The 24442-nt window shown below is 35.5% G+C and overlaps 1 long non-coding RNA gene across 1 annotated transcript in view; it reads right to left on the bottom strand.

The window, feature by feature from the left end:
- Positions 1-24442, bottom strand: part of LOC110401888 — a 129572-nt gene that overhangs the window by 80971 nt on the left and 24159 nt on the right. Inside the window, exon 2 of the long non-coding RNA XR_002440669.1 lies at positions 19799-19942. This is a non-coding gene — a long non-coding RNA (uncharacterized LOC110401888). The remainder of the gene's footprint in view (positions 1-19798; positions 19943-24442) is intronic.

The raw sequence follows: 24442 nt of genomic DNA, 5'->3' as shown, positions 1-24442 counted from the left end.
AGAGTTAGCTGAACAAAGATTCGTTTACCTTGCCTTTTCCTCAGACTCCCAAGCTATGAAGGCCCTCTTCTAGAAGATGAAATTGAGCATACGATGTAAGAGCTTCTTCGACTTTTGTCCAAAGCTCATGTTGGTAAGACTCTCTGCTGCTCCATTTGAACATATTTTAGTGCTTTATACACAAACACAGAGTAAAAAGGGCTAAGGGAAGGATATTTTCCTTACTGCCTTGGGTCTGCTTCATCCAGCAAGTTTTGTATGTATTCTTTTCCATCTCCCACTGCTATTCTTTTTTCTCAGTCTTTAGCTTTTTATATTTTTTTGAAAGCTTCCGAACAGTAGATCTTCACAATTCCATCTTATTCTCATATACATTCTCCCAGTTATAGACAGAGCTCAATCTACTCTTCCACTATTTTTCATCTATCCCATCCTAACATACTGACAAGTTGCTTATTGTCATGTCCTTACCTTTCTTATTTAGATATTCTCTTCTAACACACTTTCTCATGTTCAATTCCTGTAATATGCCATCAACTAAAATTCGAGTCTCCATATCATCAATGCAGCGTAACAGAGAGTAAAAGTTTTGCTGGATAGTTCAGGATTTTGATACGCTAAAACAATAAAAATAAGCAGCTTTTAATATCTAATATTGCTTGACATGAAAATAAAATTTTGTGGACAGTATCTGAATGTGAGAGTCAATTGTCTTAAAGTGGGCCAATGCTCAAAAACAAAAGCTCCCTCTAATTTGGGCATGGGAAAAGTGCTAACATTTAGACTTCCACAATGTCCAATGCCCTGCATCGACCAACCATGTTATGATGGTCTCTACATTGTGTGAACACCAAACCTAACTTCAAGAAAAATAATTTAAGAAAATAATCACACAAATGTATAGGAAAGTGCATAAAAGCATCCTTGACAGAAGAAAGATGTAAATTGCAACAGTTATAACTTTTCATTTTTTTTCTCCTCCCCTTCTATTTCTAAAGCATAAAAAGAAAAAAAATAATAATAAAAAAAATAAAACAAAACACACACAAAAAAGAATCTGGCATAGTTATCATTCATGTTGATGTCAACAGCCCTACATAGACAGGTAACAGGAAAATACCACCCCAGGGATCCTATTCATGGTGCACAGCAGGGCCCTGTCTGTAATTACTGTGGCCTAGTTATTTCTCAGGGAAAAAAGTCCAGCACCAAATCCTTTTTTTTTTTTCTTAATAGGTGAAGTTGAACCTAAAGCACTATAATTTTAATCAAATCTTTCCCATCTGCGTGTAGTGTCTCTAAGAAGTTGAAGATTTAAGTGTATGTTGTAGGGTTTGCTGAATAGTCCCAGCGGGGGGAGAAAGGGCAGAGAGATGGTAATTATGTTACACTTAAAGGTATTTCTGTTGCCAAGAAAGGGGGGAGTTTGTGGGGTTTTTTGTGCTTTTTTTTTTTTCTTCTTCTCCCCCTCCCCTCGCTCTCTCTGTCTCTTTTCCCCCTTTCCCTAAGGGGGATGTCATGGACAGAAAGGAAATACTGTGATGGAATAGAAGGCAAAGCCAGAGTGAAGAGGCAACATGATAAAGTGTCAGATTATAATACGTCCGTGAATTGTTTAAAAATAAAAGTCTTCAAAACAGATGATGAGAGGGTGTTTCCTGCATTGCTTCTCCTCCTAGTGGAGTTTCATAGATAGAAACACTAAGTAGCAGCTGATAGTGAACAAATTACCTTTAATATCTTGATTTCTAATTGCTCATCTCTATTTATAAGGAATCTATGGGGTTTGTATTATAATTCTATCATTTGTGCTATTCAATTCAGATTGTCCAATTTTGCAATTATAGGAAAATTTGAACAGGAGAAGGATCAGACTTCTATATGAGATGTTCCACTCTAGCAAAAACTTGGCTATAAAAGACTGTTAAGGAAATATGCCCTTTAGCATTTTCAGAAGTGAACAGAAGTCAAGGCATTGACAGCCAATACAAACATAAAACATCCAGAGAATAGTTCATTCAGCATTCAGCATTTAGAACAACATACTTAAAATCAAGCTTGTATTTGCTTGTATTCTTAACATACAAAAGAGCTCTATCAAAATATCAGGTTGGTTGCTTAAGTTACAGTTTCCTGTTTTGATCTGTTGCCACTCTAGTTTCTAGATGATACCAGCGTAACAAGGGTGATGCTTGTGTATAACTGAAGTATTTTTTTCCCACTGGTTAAGTTACAAGTGTATTTGGGCACTCAGACTGCAGCTCTAGAGCAAGCCAAGCACCAGCTCCCATTCCCACAGCTCATCCCATTAGCAAGAGGGTGGCTGTGACCATGCAGAGGCTGGTATTCATCAAATAACTGGATATTTTATATGCTCTGTCATGATAACAGAAGCTGTAGTTATGATCTCTGCCTTAACATATTCATTTCCAAGGCAAGTATGCTACAATTCTGTATTTTCTCAAGGTGGACAGTTGATTAATCCTCAAGTTATTGATTAATCAACTCCAATACCACAGACACACTCGTGGTTTTATGCCCTATCTCTTCATTAGGGTATGGTTTGAAATACCAGTATCAGCTTCTATGTCTACAGTCTGAGTTTCCCAGTGTACCTGCCTGGACATGCTTTCATTAATGTTAGATCAAAATAAAATGCTAGACAGAAATAGCAACATGAGCAAACTACACATCCTGAAGCTATTGATTCTCCCAGTCTACAGCATTTCAGGATATGAAGGAAGATCTCTTGATGCCTACCTAAACTGTGATAAGAAAACAAAGTTCAAAAGCACAGTACATCTAGATATGTGGTCAGTACTTCTCACATCCAGGCAGGATGGGAGGAATAAAAAATATAAAAAGTAAAATAGCACCTTTCTAACAAAAAGAGAAAATATTCCTTTCACTGAAATTTTATTTGTTGGGCCTCATTATAATCTCATAAATTAAAGTATCATTTACAAATTTAATATTGCAGTAAAGTAAGGAAAGAGGGAACATGAAGAAGTAGCTTTGCTTTTTCAATGCAAGTTTCAGGTCATTTAAACAGTTTTCAGTTCAAAATCATGATTATCACTACACATCAATTTCCCTGTTCTTTGTATATAAGAGTAATTGAGAATATATACAAATATTTTTAATTAGCATGTGATTAATAACACAGCAAAGATATATATATACAGTTTTATGTAGCAAGCATATGAATAGAGCAATTTCAAAATTCATTCTTACTGATGTTTCCAAACTAGTCACTTATTAAAGACATTTAGAGAAATATATGATAATGTAACATTAAGATTGTCAATTTAAGAATGAAGTAATGCAAAAGTTAACAGTTTAAAGTAGCAGCTATTCAATGTCAGTATCTTCTGATTTTATTTTATCCATAAATATTAATAAGCTACATGTCCAATGAGAAAAGCTGGACTGAAAAATGCTACCAGATAGCTGATTTAAGTGGTTTTAAGAATCTAATCCTTTTCATTTCCTGACCTTAATTTTAATTTAATTATTTACTTAGCATAAAATCACCATGGGGTTTTTCATTTTCTAATCATTATTTAAAATAAAGTATATGAAATAGGGAAATGAAGAAAGAATGTTTATTGTCTTCTTGAAGGCACAGAAATAATTCTGGGGCTACATGCCTGCAAATGTGTGTAAAAATTATGTGGGTTTTGATGCAATAGTATTACACAAATATTTTACCATTCAACATGAACTGGCCTAATCATACATATGTGGACTCTTAGAACAGTACTTACTGCTCAGCTTTTTGCAATTTTTTGGTGACATTAAATGAAGTAAAAAACATTCACCGGAGTCTTATAGAAGGGTTTGATGGTGGCTATGGTTACTTTTTTTTTTTTTTTAAATAAGAATTTGAAGAGTAACATTTACAACAAAAGAGCCTCTGGCAATTGGAGACAAAGACAAGTTGAAATCCTTTTGTGGCAAATAAGACTGCCTCAATGTTAGCATCCAAAATTAAAAATAAAGAAAATGGTTCAGCAAAGCATACATGCATCTCGTTCTCCTCTCCAACTCCATCTGAGAAATGGACTGATGTGTCATGAGGCAAAAGAGAATAAAATTTCTTGGTGTTTTGGCTGAATATTGCTTGGTGCCGAGAAGTCACAGGGAAGCCAAAGGAGACCTATATTTTTCCTGTACTGCATCTCAGGTTTTCTCTCAGCTACACTTTCTGTATGTTCCTTGTAATTTGCAGAATCAGGATCTCTTTTACCCTGATCAGATTGTTTTGAATGAGGGCTGAAGAAACTCAAGATGAATTTTCTGCAGCAAGTCGCAATGGCACACTCCAAAGCATGTTGGAAGACTTTGGTGTTTAGGCTTAGTTTAGGTTCACTTTTGGCTTAGTTTAGTTGGTTGCTGCTTGCATTTGTCAAAATATGCCTGGTGGTCAAGATCACTATGGTTTTAGAACAAAGAAATAGAAATTGTTTTGCTGCTGTGGCTGTTTTGTTTTGTTTATTAGTAAGTTGCTGACTTTTTAAAATGTAGAGATGGTAAGGGCTGAACCACTCTGATGTTTAATTTAATGCTGAAGGCAATAGGAGACTTCTCATTCTACATGCCAGCTTAATATTGGTTTTTATTTTCTCATGGACCCTTATAATTATAATAGGACTCCTGTCCTGTTGAATCAATTTACAATTAATACAGTTGTAACTTGCTGCTTGCTTCCATATTCTGTATCTTGCTTTTCTTCCATGCCCTCAATAAATACAAGTGAAAATATATTAGCGTCTGGGGGAATAGAATTTCCCAATTGAGTTTTAATGTGGTGGATTGCTTTACAGAAACTTGCAGACAGCCTGTAAGAAAGTTAGAGGATGGAAGCAAATATGAATCAAATATAATATCATCTGCCTATGTTGTATTCCCTGCCCTGTGCATACGAGGAATCACATCTCCCACCCTCTGAGTTTCTGTCAGCAATCAACACCATTTACAACACATGCTGTATGGAGAAAAATTACATTACAATGATAGTTGATCTCTGTTATGACATGCATCTTCATGGCTACAGAGGGGAGAGAAATCATCACTGAAATAGCCATGAGTGATATATCCGTCTTTCCTCATAAGAAGTGTCGTAATAGATATGGGCCTTCATGTACTACCTATTTACAAAACCATTGTTCTTCATAAAATAAAGTTATTTGTAAAGTCTAAGAAAATTAAATCAAAGAAACATAATTGGAAAATAAAGTTTTAAGTCCTGTACAACTTAAGGAAGTCTGAATTATTGCATTACACAGGCATACCCAAACCTACATCTAAACATAACTGTGCAATGGCATATTATTGCAGACATACTTACATATATGCTACATGAAATATACATCAGTGTATTTAAACTGAAATCATCTTTTTTATCTCTCCAACTGTACAGTAAGGGCTGCTCTAAAATCTGTCTTTGCCTTGGGCAAACCTCTTTTAAAGAATTTCAACTCAAGGCTTTTATGGCCAGAAGACAATATCTAAAAATCTTGAGCTCCTAGCTTGACCTGCATAACACAAGCCACAGAATTCTATCTAATAGGTCTTGCAGGATTATTCTCCTTTTTTACGTAAGTGAACTTTAGTGAGTTTAATAAGTCTAAGGAGCAGAAAGATTTAGAGATGAAGGTTTATTGTCATCTCCTGGCTAAAGTCCCTTATCCAGAAAATCACTCAAAAACTTTGATTAATCACGACTTCAGTTATAGTATGGGTCAAATTAAACAGGTATTTATGTTTTTCACTGGATCTGGACTAAATCTGTTACAGATTGCTGTGGGCTTGTGCAACCATAGTCCTGATTTATAAAGTTTCTTCCCTTTAAAACACAGTGACTTTTCTTATCTGTCTGAGAAAGTCATGATTTCACTGAAAGAAATTTCAAGTTTTCCACATTCTTAGGGAATCTATTGGTACACCTGGTAACTCATCATAAAACGTTGTCTAAAATAACAGTAAGTCTCAAAACACTTTGTACATTTGCTGTGCTTCATTTTCATTAGGAATAATGACATATGATGATAATTTTATTTCATTTGCACTCTGAGATACTGTTTTCACTATAAGATATAAATTACAATAAGCTGAAATGCATGCTTTTCAAGTTGTAAAACTATGGAAGCTACTATAAGGTAAACAAAAAACCAGATGTGCAGAATTTGTTACTTGTTAACTCCTACAACTTCAGATAAATCTCTTGTTTTCTGATTAAATATCCAAAAATCTTCTGAGTGATTCTATTTCCCTTTAAATGTACATAAATATTATCATTTTATATTAAATATGCAAGTGTATATAAATATTTAAAATTAAATTTGTAGTTTAATATTTACATAAGTAACTAGCCACTTGAAATACATTTCCAGGTCTAATTATTTTTTTCTAGACCCAATATAAAAGTAACTTTGAGCAAGTTAGCTCATGGTTCACTGTACATAAGAAAAACATTGAAGTGTATATCACTTGCATACATTACTGAAATTAATAACTCTTTCTTCTTTCTTCCCCCCAAAACATAACCCAAGTCATTAATCTTTCTAGAAAATGAGCATTTTTTACTTCTCACTTCAGTAGGATTCTAAGAAAAACATGACACACTCAGACTCAATAAGTTACCTCTTCTAATCACTTCAAATGTTTTTAAATGCTCATTGCACCTTGTCTTGTTTATGCATTTTGATCTATACTCTTATAACAACACGCTATATCAAATCATTCTACACAGAGAAAAGGAAATGTTTGGGTTAGGAGGCACTTAAAATATACCTGTGACATTACATTATGCCAGTCTGATTCTTAGTCTGTGGTGTGTATTATTGGTTAATTAAGGCATGGAAAATAATGTATATGAAAAGATATGTCTTCTTTACTTCCAATGAAATAAAAATTTCAAATCAAAAGCATCTGTCTTTTTTCGTTTATATGTCAAAACGTAATTGGCTATGGTTGGGGTTTGTTGCCTTTATTACTTTTAATAGCTGTACAGCCACTGATTGCCCAAGCTGATGGTTAATTTAATTTCTGTCAATACAATATTGGGGCTGTCTGCATATTCAGGCCATGATTAACTGCAGCAGAGTCCATAACAGTAGTGTTATTATTACTGCATTTAACTACCTCTCGGGAGAAGACAAATTAAATTATGATGAAAATGCTGTTGATTATCATTACGGACTTATTTGTAGAGCACAATTACTGATCTGTTGTAAAATAAATCAAATTTTTTATCATCTTGGTATAAATTAAATGTAATGTAGGCGAATGGAGAGTGGTTACTGAAAGAGTTCAGGCAGCTTTGTATAAGTCAACCAAGCACTGAATTAAAACAATAATCACAGATGAACATGATATTATATTTTAATAACAAGCTACTTCATGACCAAGTGTGTCTCATAGATTATGGGACTACAACAATAAAAAAAACAAACTTAAAAAGCTTTATGTGCTGATGACTTAAACAAAAGGTTGAGGCCTTCATATAAATTATTTTATAGTGTTTCTTCTACGCAAGCTGGAATCACAGTTCAAGCAACCAATTTAAGGCACCACTTAAAAATATAATTATCCTAATAGCTTACATATGACAGTCCTTTAACTTTCCTCTTCCCTCTATGATATACTTAACTCTGCCATACTGTATTAGCACCTTAAGCATGTGGTGTTTTACTGATAACTTCAGTGAAAACAAAGTACATGCAACATGTTTGCACAGATACAACTATACCAAAAGCTCACTAGTTAAATGCTCCTTAACCCTACTAATTCAGGAAGGGCTAGACAACGATTTACTGTTTCATAAAGAAGAAAGGGAGCAGATAAAACGAGCCTTATTCTATACTTTCCATGGATAAAGGATTAACTTTTGCCAAGTTTCCTCAAACTATCAACAATGTTGGGAAACCAAGGGGAGGTGCCCCAACTTTCTATCCACCTCAGAGATCAGATTTCAACTTGAACCCATGGGACTCCTTCCTCAGACTGCATGTAAGTTGTATCTAAATCAGCTTCAACAAAATTCTGACAATTAACATTAGCAAGGGACTTCTGTCACCATATTATCCTTACAAATCATACTTACCCAAATCAACCATCCTTCCACAATCTCAGATGCAACATAGGCCTTATTAACTATATTTTTTTCCAGCATTCCTTACACTGAAAGAATCTCCTCGGCAGCTATGGCTATTTTGCCTATGAAGAATCCACATAGTAAGAGCCAAGGGTAAGCCATTTCAATAGGTAGCCATTAATATTTAGTTACAGAATTCTACTTTTAATTTTGCTAAACATTAATACTTTGGGCTACAATCATCTATACTTTCTACCTCAGAGTTACCTCTTCTCTGTTCTCCCAGGAGCTTCAGCTGGAACCACTCAGTCATTCCCATGAAGAAACTAAATGTGTAGTACGAGTTCTTGAACCCGACAGCTCCTGACATGCCAACTCCACTGAGTTTTTCTTCCCAGCACACTGAGCTCTTAACTGCACTGGGCTATGTCCACAGCTCTATAGCACTCCTGATATGTTAATCAGATCCATTATACTCTAAGCCTTGCAAAAACTCATACACAGCTCCAGAATATACAAGTAAATTACTTCCGTAAAGCACTCTTTGGCCTAGCAAAAATATGATGGGCAGTGAGCCACAAGCTCTAGCTGCAGCTCTTCATCTGATGTTAATAATTCTATGCACTACATAACCCTTATTATGCAGCAAGGCCTCATTAAGAAAGAGACAAGTATCATTTGCCATATTTTGCAGATGGATTAACTCAGGAGCTGTCATTTGTGGTGCAGCAGAAATCAAACCCCAGGTTTTTAACAGAGCAGACCCAAGATGCACGCACTTAGCCAAGCTACATCTCAATGCTATGTGTTTGGCGATCCTCTGCACAGTTACAAAACTGCATTTCCACACAAAGTTAGAAACTGAACGAAGAAGTCTTGACACTGCTAATAAACTCATGAACACTAGCATGATTTTGCATGACAGCAGCGTTCTTTGTTTCCTCTTGCATAAAGATACAAAAAAAAGCCATACAAAATTCCTTCTTTCAGTAAAACAATAATAAATGTAATTTGGAGAAGTGTCTTAATCAGAAGATCAAAGGATTTAAAAAGTGAAATTTCTCAGACCTTTTTCTGCTTCATTATACAAAACTTAAAACTGTGAATGAGGAACAAGATGGCTAGGTTGAAATCTAGAAAAGCTGAGCTCTGTTCCTCACTCTGCTGCAGACTTCCTTTGGTCATGGCAAGGTATCCCTATCATAATTCAAAACTCTTCTTGCTATTATTTGCATTAAAAACGCCTCTTTACAGTTCTACCTTCCTTCAGCTTGCTTTACTGGCCAGAAAAACTTACTTCTAGGATCATTTGAATTGAGAATGTGTCACATAGACCGTTCTTTTAAGCCATGGAAATCAGTATCACAGCCATCCACAGAACTGCATATAACCAAAAGGCTTTTAAAAAAAAACTTTTACCATTAGCTTTACAGTACATGAAATTATACTATGCACTTCACACTAGAGTAAAAAGGAATAGGCCCTGCCACATAGAGTTTATAATATAATTTCAAGTGTGAGACAAAACAGGGTTAGCAAAACCAGAAGGGCAAGTTTTTAGCTATACTTTGTGGAAGGCAAGATATACCCCAGAAGGAAATAGAAAATGTGCAGATATAATCTATGCTTAAAATATTCTCACAATCCATTATGAAAAAGGGTGATAGACTCCGAATGAAAAGGAGTTGCTAGCAAGCTCTCCATGATATGCGAGGAAAACACTTTCGTTCAGTTTATGCTAGCAGCCAAATGGTTTTCAGTTCTCGGTGTAGGTCTCAGTGTTGACTAGTGTTCTTGCTTTAAAAATAAGGAATTGCAGAAAACCTATCCCGGAAAGCACTAACAGAACATGGGGACACAATTATCACATGCAGTCCCAGCCTTCCTATGTATACATATATGTAGAAAACCTAGGTTAATCAATAATAACATTTTTAAAAAAAATCATTATTTTTGGTCACCCTGACATTGTAGTCTCTGCTACAACAGAGGTAAACTGTTACAACAGAGGTAAACTACACTGAATTAAAGAGCTTTTTATAAAAGCAACAGATTTCTGTGTATGTCGGTATAGTCCTGCTAGTTCTACTGTTTAAGCTTCTTGGTGTTCACTTCCAGTACACTGAATTAACACAAAATTGACCAAAATCTGATAATGGAAAAATTAAAAAATAAAACCGGAAAGCACTCACACAAAAGAAAATGAACTCAATACAGTCTTTTATGTTTTTGAAGAGGTAACCAACATGAAATTTGTAGACATAGGGATATAGAAAGTATATATCAATATTAATATTACACTTGATTAAAGATTATAAATACCCAGAGAAAGCAAACAAGCCTGCAGTAAATGATACCAATATGTTCTTTTAATCATGAATGTTTTGTCTAAATTAGCTATGTTATTTCAATAGCTATGTTCGATATGGGTGAAATGCACTCCATGCTGGGGGAGCACTGAAAGTATCCCAATACAGTAGTGGAGGGCACTGAGCTTATTTGATGTGACACACTCCATTCATCTTCATGAAAGTTTCAAACTCGTGAGATACAAACTGATGTCTATTGTCATTTACTGGCAAACTACGAGGTGTGAACACTTCACATATCTCACATATCAAACATGGAGCAGGATGGTAGCTTTGACAGCACTGATGGATGATGTTCTTACGGCCAGGGGAAGGAGACTAACTTCACCACCGACACTATGGGATCCATCAGCTGTCTTTAAAAAAAAAAAAAAAAAGAATCACAAGATAGTACCAGAGCACAGACAAAAGCGTTGAAACTCCATTCGTTCCTCAGTAACAAAGCCCATATGGTTTGATGACTGCTCACAAGATGGTAGATGTGTTCGGAAATGAACTGTCCTTCCATACATGATTATATCTTATGACTACATCTTCTATAAATGATTAACATATTGATATATGATTAATCATGTTATGGTACGATTGTGAACTATCCCTCCATTGAGAATTTGCTACAATAGGGAGACCCAGAACACATGTGGGAAAAAAAAAACTACTGGAAGAACAGTGGAAGTTAGTTTGCTATTTACATCCATATAAAACTTACCTAAAATGAATGCCATCAACTTCTTACGTTAGAAGTATTTCCTGGTTGGAAACAAGAAGCTCAAACTCCATTTGGTTAAGAAAAAGCTACAAGTTATTACACTCATGAACTGTCACATCTGTCTATCTCTGGTTGCCAAAGCAGAGCCATCCAGAAATCCTACCAGATCTCATTCAGCCTCAGGACAGACTTTCAGCATGATCTTTAGAAATCTTTCTTTAGAAACAAACATAAAATATCTTTACCTTTCTGTGTTAGCCTTCCTTTGGACCTCAGCATATTCACATACAGCTTTCTTAAGAAAGCTATTAATCTATAATTAATCATTCCAAGTTATAATGAATAGTATCACAGGATGTAGATAGATGTTAGTGTAATACATGGCATGCTGGCAGAACTCAAAGCAACTGTTAAGGAAGTTTCATATTTCACTGACCTGTAATATGAGGGCAACAACCTTCCTGGACACACTGAAAACTGGTGGCAGAGACAAAAGCAGGACCCTGAGGATCCTGGTTACGTAACCTTCAGTCCTATACCATGCCACTACGTCTCAAAATGTGGAGTAAATGAGACATTACCATAAAAATTTGCTGTAATAATGATTTTGATTAAACCCCAAATCATGTTAAGACACTGGTTTCACAACAGTATTTTAAAAGCAATTACATGCAGTTCAATAATGCAGGGACAGGTTGAGTGTTTTGTTTTATTGATTCCAATTAGAAATATATGCTTCATTTATCATGAAACCCTCTATAGGAGATCAGGATGCACAAGAGAGTTCAATTTGACCTCACTACAAGCGTAGGTTGGGAATAACTACTTTACTATAAATTAAATTGAGCCCTTCAGCAGGGTAGAACAAAAACTGATCGTAGGAATGCGTAAATGAATGTTATATTACTTACTCAGTATGTGACTTTTAGATTCCTGTCCTTCCATTCTTTTTAGGAAATATTTTGACTCACGTGCTAGATTGCATTTTCAATTTACATCTGATACTTCCACGCTACCTGTTATAAAGAAGATTCTGCTTTTCCAGTGTGACTTTATAAAAGCCACTCAAATGTCTCCATTCGTTAAATCAATAACAAGATTGTTGCAATTCTGTTGGACTAATAGCTCTAGACTCAGTTACATATGGCAGATAAGTTAATAATGACTGTAAAACTTCTCGTTCAAACAGTATTCTATGCTGCTCTGGGAAACCAAACACTTAACCACTCACCCAATAAGAAAGTATCTGTTCAATCTGGTAAAATAATCATATAGCCTTTATGGCATATCTTGTGTCCTGTGCGGCTAATTAAAAAGACTGTCTCTTGACAGTCATATACATGATCTGACCAGAAGCCTATCCTTGCAGTTGTGATGCTTAAGAAAATAAAATTATTATATTCTTGGGTGTGCTCTTTAAGACCTTTTGAATATTTGTGCCAGATTAACTTACCTGTTTGTCACAAACTGGAACTGATGCGTCATTTATGTTACAAGAGCAATTGCTAAGGAAAAAATTCATTCAGATAAAACATTCATTTTACCCTATTTTTTCCACACAGGGAAATATTTTTTGTTAATATCTGATCATTTATCAAGCTCCAAATAATAAAATATTCTGTTGCAAATTGTATACATGCAGCTACCAAAGCCTTCGTACAGTGTAGATATTTGTTTTACTAGTACAGTTTTGATCCTGTGTTTTGGATATATAGTAACTTTGAGAAATTATTAAAAATAAAAAAATATCTTATTAAAAACAAAACAGTCGCACGTAGTACCTAGCAAATCAAAAGCACCCAAAATGACTACTTGAGAGAGAGTGTGAGGCAAAGATACAACTTGTTTCAAGATCACATTATGGCAATAACTACTTGTCTATCTTTATAGACACTACACCAAAAAATCCCAAAGCACTTTATCAATGCAGATGTTTTTGACCCCCCTTTAGTGATGAAAAATCTGAGCTCCCCAAATTTAATGATATGGTCTGTCAGGTGGAAATAATATCAGGAAGATATCCAGACATACTCAAATACATTTTAGACCTATATTCAACATGTTACATCAGCTCCACAGCTGTTTTAAAATAGGTGACTCTGATTCTTGCTTATATCAAAACAGAAAAAAAAAGTCTACAAAATATAATAAAAACAAAACAAAATAAAAAAACCCCACAAGCTAAGGAATAGATCTTTCTTATTGAACTCTGTCAAGCCAAGTACTTAATGTATTCTCTACATAATTTTTAAACTTTCAGATTAATTTTTTATTTTTATTTTTATGAAACCACAGCAGTGAGGATCTAAGCACTCAGAATGCCCAAAAGCTGAGCGCCTAGGAGAAAACACACAACACAAATACCAGATATTAAATCAGAATCTTTCCTCTGCAGCAGGTTTGTTGATTTCAAAGCCAACAACATCACCACCAAAAAAAAAGTTATGCACAGAAAATATACCTATATGGTGGTCACCCCATGTTCAGCGTGGAATATAAACACAGACCAGGCAACTGTTTGCAGTAGCTGTACAACAAATATCTGAATTATGACTTTCTGGCAAGCTACAGTGCAAGAGACACCACTGATTCTTTTAGCTTCTCTAAGCAAACACTTAACTGAAATTAAAACCAGCCCACAAAAAGCAGAGTCAAGGAGTACTACAAGCAGCAAATAAAATAGAAAATATTACAAACACAGAACACACCTGTAGCTTACTTCCTGCACAAGTGGAGAAGGTGGATTTAACTTGTGTTCACGGGCCTGACTTGTGGCATCAGCTGAGAAGCCCCTTGTCCTACAAAGATTTTATTATACTGAGACACATTTTCTTAGTACACTTTTGAACACGATACCCTAAATGATCAGGTACACTGAAATCGATGAAAAAGGCTAAAGATAAATAGAAATTTTATTATCAAGGGCACTGAAAATGATGTTGAGCTGCTTTAAATGCAGATATGCATTCCTAGCTAGTCTAATCGATCTCATAATACATGTAATTGCAACTTTATATCTTATTATTGTCTCCACAGGGGTTTTGTGGAAACAAGATGCTGCACATAACACATTTTGTATGATAACACACAAACATTAAATTATGTTTTTAAGGAATAGAAACATGGAAGCCTTGGTGAAAAAACAGTATTCTTATTCACGGGAAACATTTGTAGAGGGGCAGCACAAGGACTTGCTTCTCTCAAAATAGCACAGAAAAATGTCCAAATCTTCTTTTGTTGATCAAAAGAAAACCAACTCATATTAATCCCTGTTAAGCAGAACTGTATAGTACTCAGTGAATATATGTGAAGGACTAAACTCAAGAACCAAGCTGAGAAAGGAGTTGAAAATTAGAATCTGTTGTGGCAAAAATGAATCCTTATTTTAAAATGGCGCTGAAGTTTTTCTTTAAGCACAATTGCTTTTTTTAAGCACGTTACACTGAGGAACAAGAGGGATTAATAACTGCAGGAAATGCTTAAATTCCATCAACTTTAATGGGATTCAGGACAGGAAAGTGAAGGTGTTTAGGTCCTATAACACTTCAGCGTGCAACTTCAATGCAGATGATATCAACAACCTGGTGCTTCTTAGGTAAGACCCAGAAATCTTATCCAAGTTACAACACAAATCTGACACTTCGTGTGCTCACCATCTCTGTGTTCTTTTAAGTCATTATATAATTAATATTCACAATGAATTTTTATTCATCTATTCATTCAGGTATTCTGGAAATTTAAGCACGTGAGCTGCCCGATGAGTTCCATGTTATTTCACTCTTGATACATCAATGCCATGGAAGACCTACGCAAGCGGAAATTACCATGCGTTTGTGATCAGAGGCTTCAATGTTTCATTAATGATATGTGACTTGCTTTAGGATTGTAGACTAAAAGCATGATTTAATACATGCAAGTACAGAAAATGATCAGCTGCAAAGGCCATTCGGTAATGCTGTTCCTGGTTATCAACTTTGCTTCAGACTATTTCCAATGTACAAAAATTACCTTTTCTAATAATACATTTAACTTTAGCTAAACACCCCCAATCTAGATTCACAGATCATTTTTTGGCAAAAAAAAAACTCCTTCTTGATTTAGTATCTTCCACGGTGAAAGCCATTCAATGATTAATTGTTCTCGCTGCAAAAGAGCATTCAGTTCCTTGCCTTCTCCTGTCCTCTTCCAACTATTGGAATTCAGTCATTAACATTTTTATTCTAGATCTAGCTGACAGGTTATGGAAGAAACATTACTGTAGCGTGTTTTTTCTCAAGCTCTCCATATTTCAATGTTACATTCAGTTGTGGGTTTTAGGAATGGACACATCCTTTCAGAATTTATTACTTTAGATAAATTACGTATTTGATACAATTTCTTTATTCCTAAATAAAGTCATCTTTAATGGCATGTACAGATCCCATCAACCTTATGGGCCACAGCTTTGCATTAAGATCATGAACACATCAGCATATTCACCAATGAATTATTTCTGGAGTTATTTCTTAGACTAGAGAGCCCAGATCACTGTTTTATCTCACATTTCTTTTTCCTAGATATGCAACACTGTCCTTGGCCACTGAAAGGTAACTTGTAGTAATTTTAACATGTGGTTATTTTTCCACCTGACACATATTTCATCAGTAATCTGCCACTCTATCTCTGCAAATTTCACCAGTTTGAATGATCTGCACACTTCCACATCATTAATAATGATGCTAAAAGTGGAAACAAGTATGCAGCTAAACTCTTCAGGGCCTCCTTCATGCACATCCAAGTTACAAAACTGAAATAATCAATTATAAAATTTTACACTTTTCCATTCCGTCTAGTTGACTAACAACTTATGATATGTAGGAGCAATAAATTTTCATTTTTTTCTGGGATCAAAATCATAGTCAGGCTTTACCTAATAGCCTGAATGTACGCATTTCTCCTTCCTAAATTCTTGATCTCCTACACCATACATCAAACTAGTTTGTAACTTCTCTAGAAGAATAAGTTGACCTTCTGCCATATTTGGGAATACAAATTGTCTGAAACACGCCATGTAAATTATAATTCTACTGTAAGAAAAGGGGAAAAATGTTTTTTATTTCTAGAAGACAATCCTAATAGTAGTGTAGGAAGTATGCTTTATTTTCATATAGTTAATGCAACATGAGTTATACATTCTTGCATACAAAGAAAGTCATCTTTCCTCTCTGTCACAGTTTTCAGGACAAAACTATGGTCAGAAGGTTGCCAACCTCAGCTGAGGTAGCCTGATAGAAACTTTTCTTTGTGATGAACAAAGTAATGGTCAGGTCAGTGGTTCACATAGATGAAACGTTTTAGTCAAATAATAGTCTGCTTCCTGCCACGAGGCACATACTTGAAAACAACAACAAAGTACAACCCACAGCTGCCAACCTTACTACTCTCAGAGGATATTAACATCTTCTGACTTTCTGATGTCAGGCCACTGCTGACAGTAGTGGCTATCACATGAACATGAGATGTCTAAATTTGGAGGTTCTGCCACAAATCCTTTACATCCTCTTTGAATTCATTTAGTGCATCACTATGAGGCTTCTGGCAGAAAAACTCCACTTGAGCACTGATTAGGATTTTCTATAACTGATAGCCAGCCCTCGACTACAGTATATTAGTTTACATAGAGTTCAATGATCCACATTAGGAAATTACCTTTAATTAGCATGGTTATAAACTCTTTTTGGGTCATCTCTTTGAGAACATCCACATCTTACTGGATGACTTCTTCAGTTAGTTACAGACTCCTGTGATCTGAACAGTTGAAATCAGAATGCTGGCAATGAAAGGATTTGAAAACAGACATGAGTCAGAGAGAATATTTTTCTTGATTTCATTATTTTTTCTATTGCGCAGAGAACTTTTTTTTCAGAGAATATCCATGTTGGGAGATGCAAAAGTTTTGAAAAATGTGCTCACAATTAAAGCTTTTGTTATCTCCTGCAGAAGAATTAGGATTACTACCACTTATTAAGTGTCATGAAGATAAAGATGTGCTTCACTTTGTTTGAAAAAACAGATACAGAGACGGTAGCCTGGCCCATTACATAAAGAATATTGCAGAGATACCTAAAATGGCATCTCATTGTTGAAGTCAGCTAAAGATTTTACGAAAGTATTGTCATTATCACTGAATCACACTTCAGAACCCAGAATAGTAAGGAATTAGTCCATACAGAATAAGAATACTATTTATTCAGATGACCCTTTCCAACACAATAGATTAGTAGATATTGAAGGTGGTCTTAAAACAGAAGAAAGATCCTAGTTATAACATGTATCCCAGGATTTTCCTTTCAAATTTGCCAAGTCAGAGAAAATAAACCAAGTGCAGAGCAGCACACAGGAGATTGTTAGCAAGATGATGAAGACAGATTTAAGATTCTGTAGTAGATCTTTTCCTGTACAAAATTTATTTGGTTGACTCTGTTGCCAGGAGATGTCTGAATGAGAGCCAAGAGACTTACGGCAGTTGATCAACAGGAAATAAAACAAACAAATGACAGATACTGTCAGAAAGTTAGTATCTTGATATCTTGCTTTTCAGAATACAGGCTAATTTCTCATAAATGCTTGAAAAGTTTTTACAGAAAAGGAATATTTCTAAATAAAATTTTTAAAATTGCATTAACTTTAAGGATGGCCAAGGAGACTACAGTTACAATAAGCAGAAAGAAGCAAATACACAGGTCACTCTGAAAGTAATGCCTCCTATTTATTTCCATGGAAACCACAACAAAGAGAACAAAAATTCTATTTGATAGAGCAAAATCTCAGCTACAAAATACTATTTTTCAACACAGTCACCACCACTAGTCATGCATTTTTGTCAGCAATAAACAAGAGCCTGCATGCCACACTCACAAGATCTGCACCAGCAGAGGTGATCCACTGTCACTGCTGAAATGCACCACCCATCAGCTCATTATTCTCACACCCATTGTTTGGTCTGCATATATGCTCATCAAGCGTCAATGAACGTCACTGGGTGCCATTTTTCCACAAGGAGGGATTCAGTTGCACACTTTTTCTTCACATGCACTTCTACGTCAGACACTATTTTGTCAGACAACCCCTTTGCTGCCATCTGTTGCACAAAAATGAAATGAAACTGAATATTGATGGGAAGGTTCAACCTCTACTGCTGTAACACCAGCATCTGCCTCTGCTTTTGTGGGCCAACATCATAACACAGGAGGAATTACTTTTTGAACATACTTCGTAAAATTTTCCTCTGCTCAATACTGTGTTAACAACAAACAACTCAAGTGAACGCTGGGAAGAAGATTCCAGTGTATGATTCCTCTCATGGCCACCTGATGCTTAGATTACATTCAATGCTAAAGTAAGAAAGTAAGCTGAACTGACACTGGTCAGTTATAAGAAGGAAGAAGTTTAGGCTGCTGTTATCAACATATTTCGTATCCTCTTTGCAAAATTATGATATTAGGAGGTCCAAAGTTCATTAAAGTCAGTTATCAAGTTAAATTTGAAAAAGGATTAGAGAACATGTAGCTGTCAAAAATTCAAGGATACTTCTTATCTGTGTTATGGGTATGTTTTCAGGAATGCAGATAATCACATTCTGTCTTTCTAAAAAGATGTCCCTTTTGTTTCTTAATGAGAATCCATTCATTTGTAGAATCACTTCGGTGATGCAGAAGTGCATACAGTCTATACTGTACTGCAACAAAAATAGTATTTTTTAAAGAAAAGGAGTGATCCCTGTATATATATGCAGCTTTTGGCTTGGGCATCTTCGGGGTTTAAACTGATATATAAAAACAAGGTATAAATTAGCACTAGCATAATCAGCAACAAATATTTCCTTATGAGAGCTTTTTCCTTCCATGCAGCAGACAGAAATCTCCAAGAATCAAACCACCCATCCTTTCATGTCAAGGAATACACACACTAGCAAATGAAATAGATAATTTAAAGTAAAAGTAATACAGAAATCTCACTTTCCCTTTCCTCCCCCTCCTCTACTCATATATACACCACATGAGAGGTGAGGTGCTTACAGCATGATAAAATGATACTCCAATAGCAGCCACTTTAGGGAACTGACTTTCAGCTTCCAGTCAGTCTTTAGGTTGGCCTTATTGCTTAGGTTGTACAGTCAGAAAGTTATTTAGCTGTACACATTATGTTCTGAGTGGGCTGAGTGCATGTAATTTATGACTGTTGCACTTTAATGCATATTTAATAAAGCTGAAGACATTTATACACCAAATCAACTGTGTCAATTTTGTTTGCTTTGGGAGGATGGAGATGTCCCATGGCAATGCTGACACTCCTAGTGAGAGATTTAAATTGTAAGACATTTCATTTGAGAGGAGAGCACTTTTAATATACTGTAGCTTGATACAGCAAAAAATAATCAGCAAGGGCTGACTAACAGATACAGGGAATAAGAGAAATAGAATGTCTTGAAGAGTCTCATCTTTTGCTTTCAGACAAAAAGAAGGAAATTAGATATTGGCTGGCTTGGAAAACCCCCAACCAGCAGCCAAGGTTGACGATTAAAATTTATTTTACCTCAGAGGTCTGAAGGGAAGGGGATTTAAATAGGCAAAGGGAGATTACCTTTCTCAGTAAGCACTGTCTACTGGAGTTCTTAGCACCACTTCTTTTTTTTTCCATGCAAGGACTGCTACATAAATAAAAGTGACTTTTCTCCTGTGCCATAGAGATCCACTGCAGAAGCAGAATATCTCCTGATTGCTGTTCCTGTATTGAGATATAGAAGTAAACAGTTACATTTTTTAATGATAGGAGAGACATGCCTTGCAATATTAATTATGGTTTTAATCTGAGATATTTGTACCCATTATAAGGAAGATGCATTTGGATTTCATCACTTTCTATGGTTTGTCTTAATCAAATCAAGTGTTAGGACAACAGTATCAACTGATGTGGTAGTTGATAAGGGCTTGCCTTTTAACTAGTCATACATGAAAGATGTCTTTAATCCAGTAAAGGAGCCTGGGCTGAAACTAGCTGTTATTTGAAGGCCACAACTGGACTACTGTCCTTGTTCTGACAGCCATTCATGTGAATCTACTTTACCTAGCCAAGCCTCAACACTGCTAATAGCCTGAAGGTCTGCAAGGCAGATTTTAAGAGACCATGCCAAGCTGCGTGCTGCTGTTGCTATATTGCTGGCAGCAGCCAAAGCAGCTAATGTGAAGATATGTGGTTATGTCAGGGCAGTGATCTCAGGATAGGCATGTCCTTAACCATCCAAGGTTTGACTTCCTTGGACACTATCAATATTATTGCTGAATCACGCTGTGTTTCTAAACCCTAAGGATCTGCTTAGAAATTTTTTACTTTGTTTTACTAGTAGATATAACTTGCTCTTCTGGGTAACAAGCCAAGAAGCAACATATGCATGCATGCACTGTATTTGATTGAGGAGCCTAAAATGTGAACTAACCAACAAAGCTGGAACATATTAAAAAGACAAAATCTCTTTAGACAAAGTTGCATTGATGCATATGCAGTATATATTATGACAGAACTGGGGACAAAAAAAATGCAGTTCTAGTTGAAATGATGAGCAATAGCAGTCAATTAGAATACATCAAAATATATATTTTTTGTAAAAATATCTAAGACACACAACCACTTAAACTGGAATATTTCTCATGTAAACAATGAGAAGAATAGGAAGACAGAAGGACAATGGCATCCTGGCTTATATCAGAAACAGCGTTGCTAGCAGTAGCAGGGAAGTGATCATACCTCTGTATGCTGGTGAGTCTGCACCTCGAGTGCTGCGTTCAGTTTTGGGCCCCTCACTACAAGAAATATATTGAGGCCCTGGAGTGTGTCCAGAGAAGGGCAATGAAGCTGGTGAGGGATCTGGAGCACAGGCCCTATGAGGAGCAGCTGAGGGAGCTGGGATTGGTCTGTCTGGAGAAGAGGAGGCTCAGGGGAGACCTTATTTCTCTCTATAACTAACTAACTGAAAGGAGGATGTGGAGGACTGGGAGTTGTCCTCTTCTCCAGCATAACAAGTGACAGGACTAGAGGGAATAGCCTCAAGTTGCAACTTTATTATAATACACACCATGTATTTTTTTATAACTCAAAACTTTGAACTGAGGTAGAAAAATCTTATTCCTCATGCTCACAGTACAGCAGGATTATCCAACCATGAGAGAGGTCCCCATATCCCTCAGTCAGGCAACCTGCGCACATCTGGAGCTTGCTTATAATGGGACACAAAGTTTGAAATCAGGTATCTGAGCTAACTAGTCTGGCTGTACAGAGATAAGAGTGATATATGCTGATTTTCTGGAACTTCATTTTATATCTCCATTCTTTTTTCAACAAGTTTTTCAGATGTTTTTCTTACCCCCTTTCCCTTGTAAATATATCATTTTTAATGTTCAGTAATTTTTTTTTTTTTATCTTAAAATACCACTCTTGGTTATTAATTTAATGTCTGCCTTTTTTCCCCTACAAAAGGTAAGGTTTTCCATTATTATACAGAAAGAAAGCATTAATACCGAAAGACGCAAATCTAAATAACTACAGAAATTTTACTCTGCACACATGCAGTGTTTTCAAATCCAGGAAGCAAGCAAAGAAATGTGACCGAAAATCCACACATGGAATAGGTTTTTTGGAGATCGAATATTTTTGGTGTAGCATCAGTAAAGCACAATACACTATGGGCTGTCTATTCTGATAGCATGATTTATTCCTGCTCATCTGGTGTCACTGACTATCCTCACTGAGGATGATTACAGTACAAAATCAGTTAAGGCTACAAAATCCTGCTCACTCAATACTTTTCAATCCAGCAGTTCAAGGGTGTGAAAAATGCACTGTATCAACTGTTTTCCATTCTACTGTATACATTTAAATTGGACCTTGGGATGACCATTTATTACACTTCATGTTATGGGCTCCCAAAAATAAATGACTTTTTGACACAAACTTTCAGGCTTTCTAAAACCAGCTTCCACACTGCTCGAGGCTAGAAATTTCATCTAAATATTATTGAATTTCAGCACAACATTAGCATGCAGAGATATTTACAATAACACAGCCATTACAACTCAATCAAAAGCTGATTTCAGCCAGAATTATGCAGAATTAAATCTTGCAGGATTCAAATTATTAAAAATCAGAGACTCAATAAAGTGTGGTCTAGGAGTCCCATTTATCAAGGGAGCAGAAGTGCCTCTACCGTTATAGTGACTTTTTCATATATATATTCTGCAAGAATTTGCATGCATTTTAAAAGATCCGAGTTTAATTCTTATGGAATTCAAGTAACTATACTATGTTTATACAGAAATAGGTGCCAACTCAGAATCATTTCTTTACATTTTCCTTTTTACATCTCATATTTAAAATACATTAGTTTTTAGTTCAGGTTCCCTCTGGGTAGAAAGATGCTAAGCCAAAATACAAGAAATGTACGTATGCTTGGTTTCAATAAAAGCTGAATCAATGTACCATTACAAGTAACTAGAATGAATTCAAAGTAACAATTAAAACCAACATTGCTATGCATATAATGCACTGAAAGTAATCTCTCTTATTATCGTTGACCAGAGTGATTGTTTTCAAAATTCACTATATTCATTTTGGCTTTTTTCCAACTCAGCAGGGCAGAGCGGCCAGCTCTCAAAAGAAAGGCATCTCTCACTCCTATACTAACCTTAACGCTCTTCTCTTACTCCTCCTCACCCAAATCCTTCAAAAAAAAAAAAAAAAGAAAAAGAAAAAAGTCCCATAATCCATTTGAGGATCTTTCTTTTAATTAATCAATGTGTGATGAAAGGAGTTCTGACACCTCTCACAGTTTTGCAAATCTGTGAATCCTTTTTGTCAGTCATTTGTCTCCAAACCACTGCATTAAGGTCTTAATTTACTCCTCCAATGTTCATGGATGAACCTAAAGTCTGGTTTGGTCCTTTATAATATGAGAAAAAGAAGTAAGAGAATGAATCTTCAGGCAGGGCCCTCAACGCTTGTTTTGCACCAAGCGTTTAGTTACAGAATAGTAACACTGAAGTAAAACCAAAAGATTACAATCCCTATTTTTACTCCTCTTCTTGTAATGTCAACTGTATTTTTAAGTTGATTTCAACTCTATTTGTATTAAACATCTGTAATGAAATAATGCTATATACAGAAGCTAAATGATCAATCAGAACATTTGTCTTGATTTGCCAGGGATGGAAATGCTTCAGTTGTTTCTGGTGTCATGGTCCACTTTCACGATAGCCAATAACTACAATATACACCAATGCCAAATGAAAATACCCATGCATCCTCAGAAGAGTAAGTGTAATTAGCTTCAATCACAGAGAATTTTCCTAGGGAATTCAAGACCTGAATCGCCTTATTCCTAACTCAGGCTACAAAGGATGAGGCCAGCTGATAGTGAAAGCAACTGGCTAAAGTAGCACCTGTAAGTAGAATCAATAGTACTCCAGACTTTCTGCTGTCATGACTACAGAGATGATTTTGCTTCAACTTGCCATATTCTAACTTTAATTTCATCTTTATTTAAGATTAATTTCAAATTGACCAATAATTCTTTAAGTAAACAGCTCAAAATTAAAGGGAAATAAACTCAGAATAGCTCTGTCAGCAGTAAGAACAATCCAACAGCTAAACCAGAACTAAGAAAAGGTGTTAAACCATCATCTGTAGATATATTTAAAAAAGGATTATAGGACATGCTGAAGATTAGATGATCTAACATACCTTCTAGATGTAATCTCTGTGATTCCATTGTTTAATTGGAATAACAAAGCACAACCATATGAAAGGCAGCCTGAAAGTCTAACAGTGAAGGCTTTTTCAGGCAAAATTGCCATGGACTGAACAAGTAATGGTCATTAAATAGCTGAAAACTATTTTGCCTGATGACCTTCCCCACTACCCCACCACCCTTTTTAAATTAATATTACATGTTGGTGAATATATAATAGGAAAAGAAGTTATATATACTATTGGTCAAAATTTGATTTTGATTTAGGATAGAGAACACTATTTAAATTAATGGAAGCTACAGGGGCACATCTGAAGGCAGAATTCGCCCCTACATGTTAATATAAAATTACATAGCAGAAGAAGGTGAAAAACTAAAATAAGGAATTAAGTAATTTAAAAGTAGAGGTTCCAATTTCTATCAGAATTTGAATGTCTACAATTACAGATATATTACGCTTTTTGACACGTCCAAAGAAAAGTGATTAT

The sequence above is a fragment of the Numida meleagris genome, chromosome 6 (assembly GCF_002078875.1).
Source record: "Numida meleagris isolate 19003 breed g44 Domestic line chromosome 6, NumMel1.0, whole genome shotgun sequence".
Taxonomy (NCBI): Eukaryota; Metazoa; Chordata; class Aves; order Galliformes; family Numididae; genus Numida; species Numida meleagris.
Note: the sequence above shows the minus strand (reverse complement) of the source record. Positions and strands in the feature narration are given on the sequence as shown.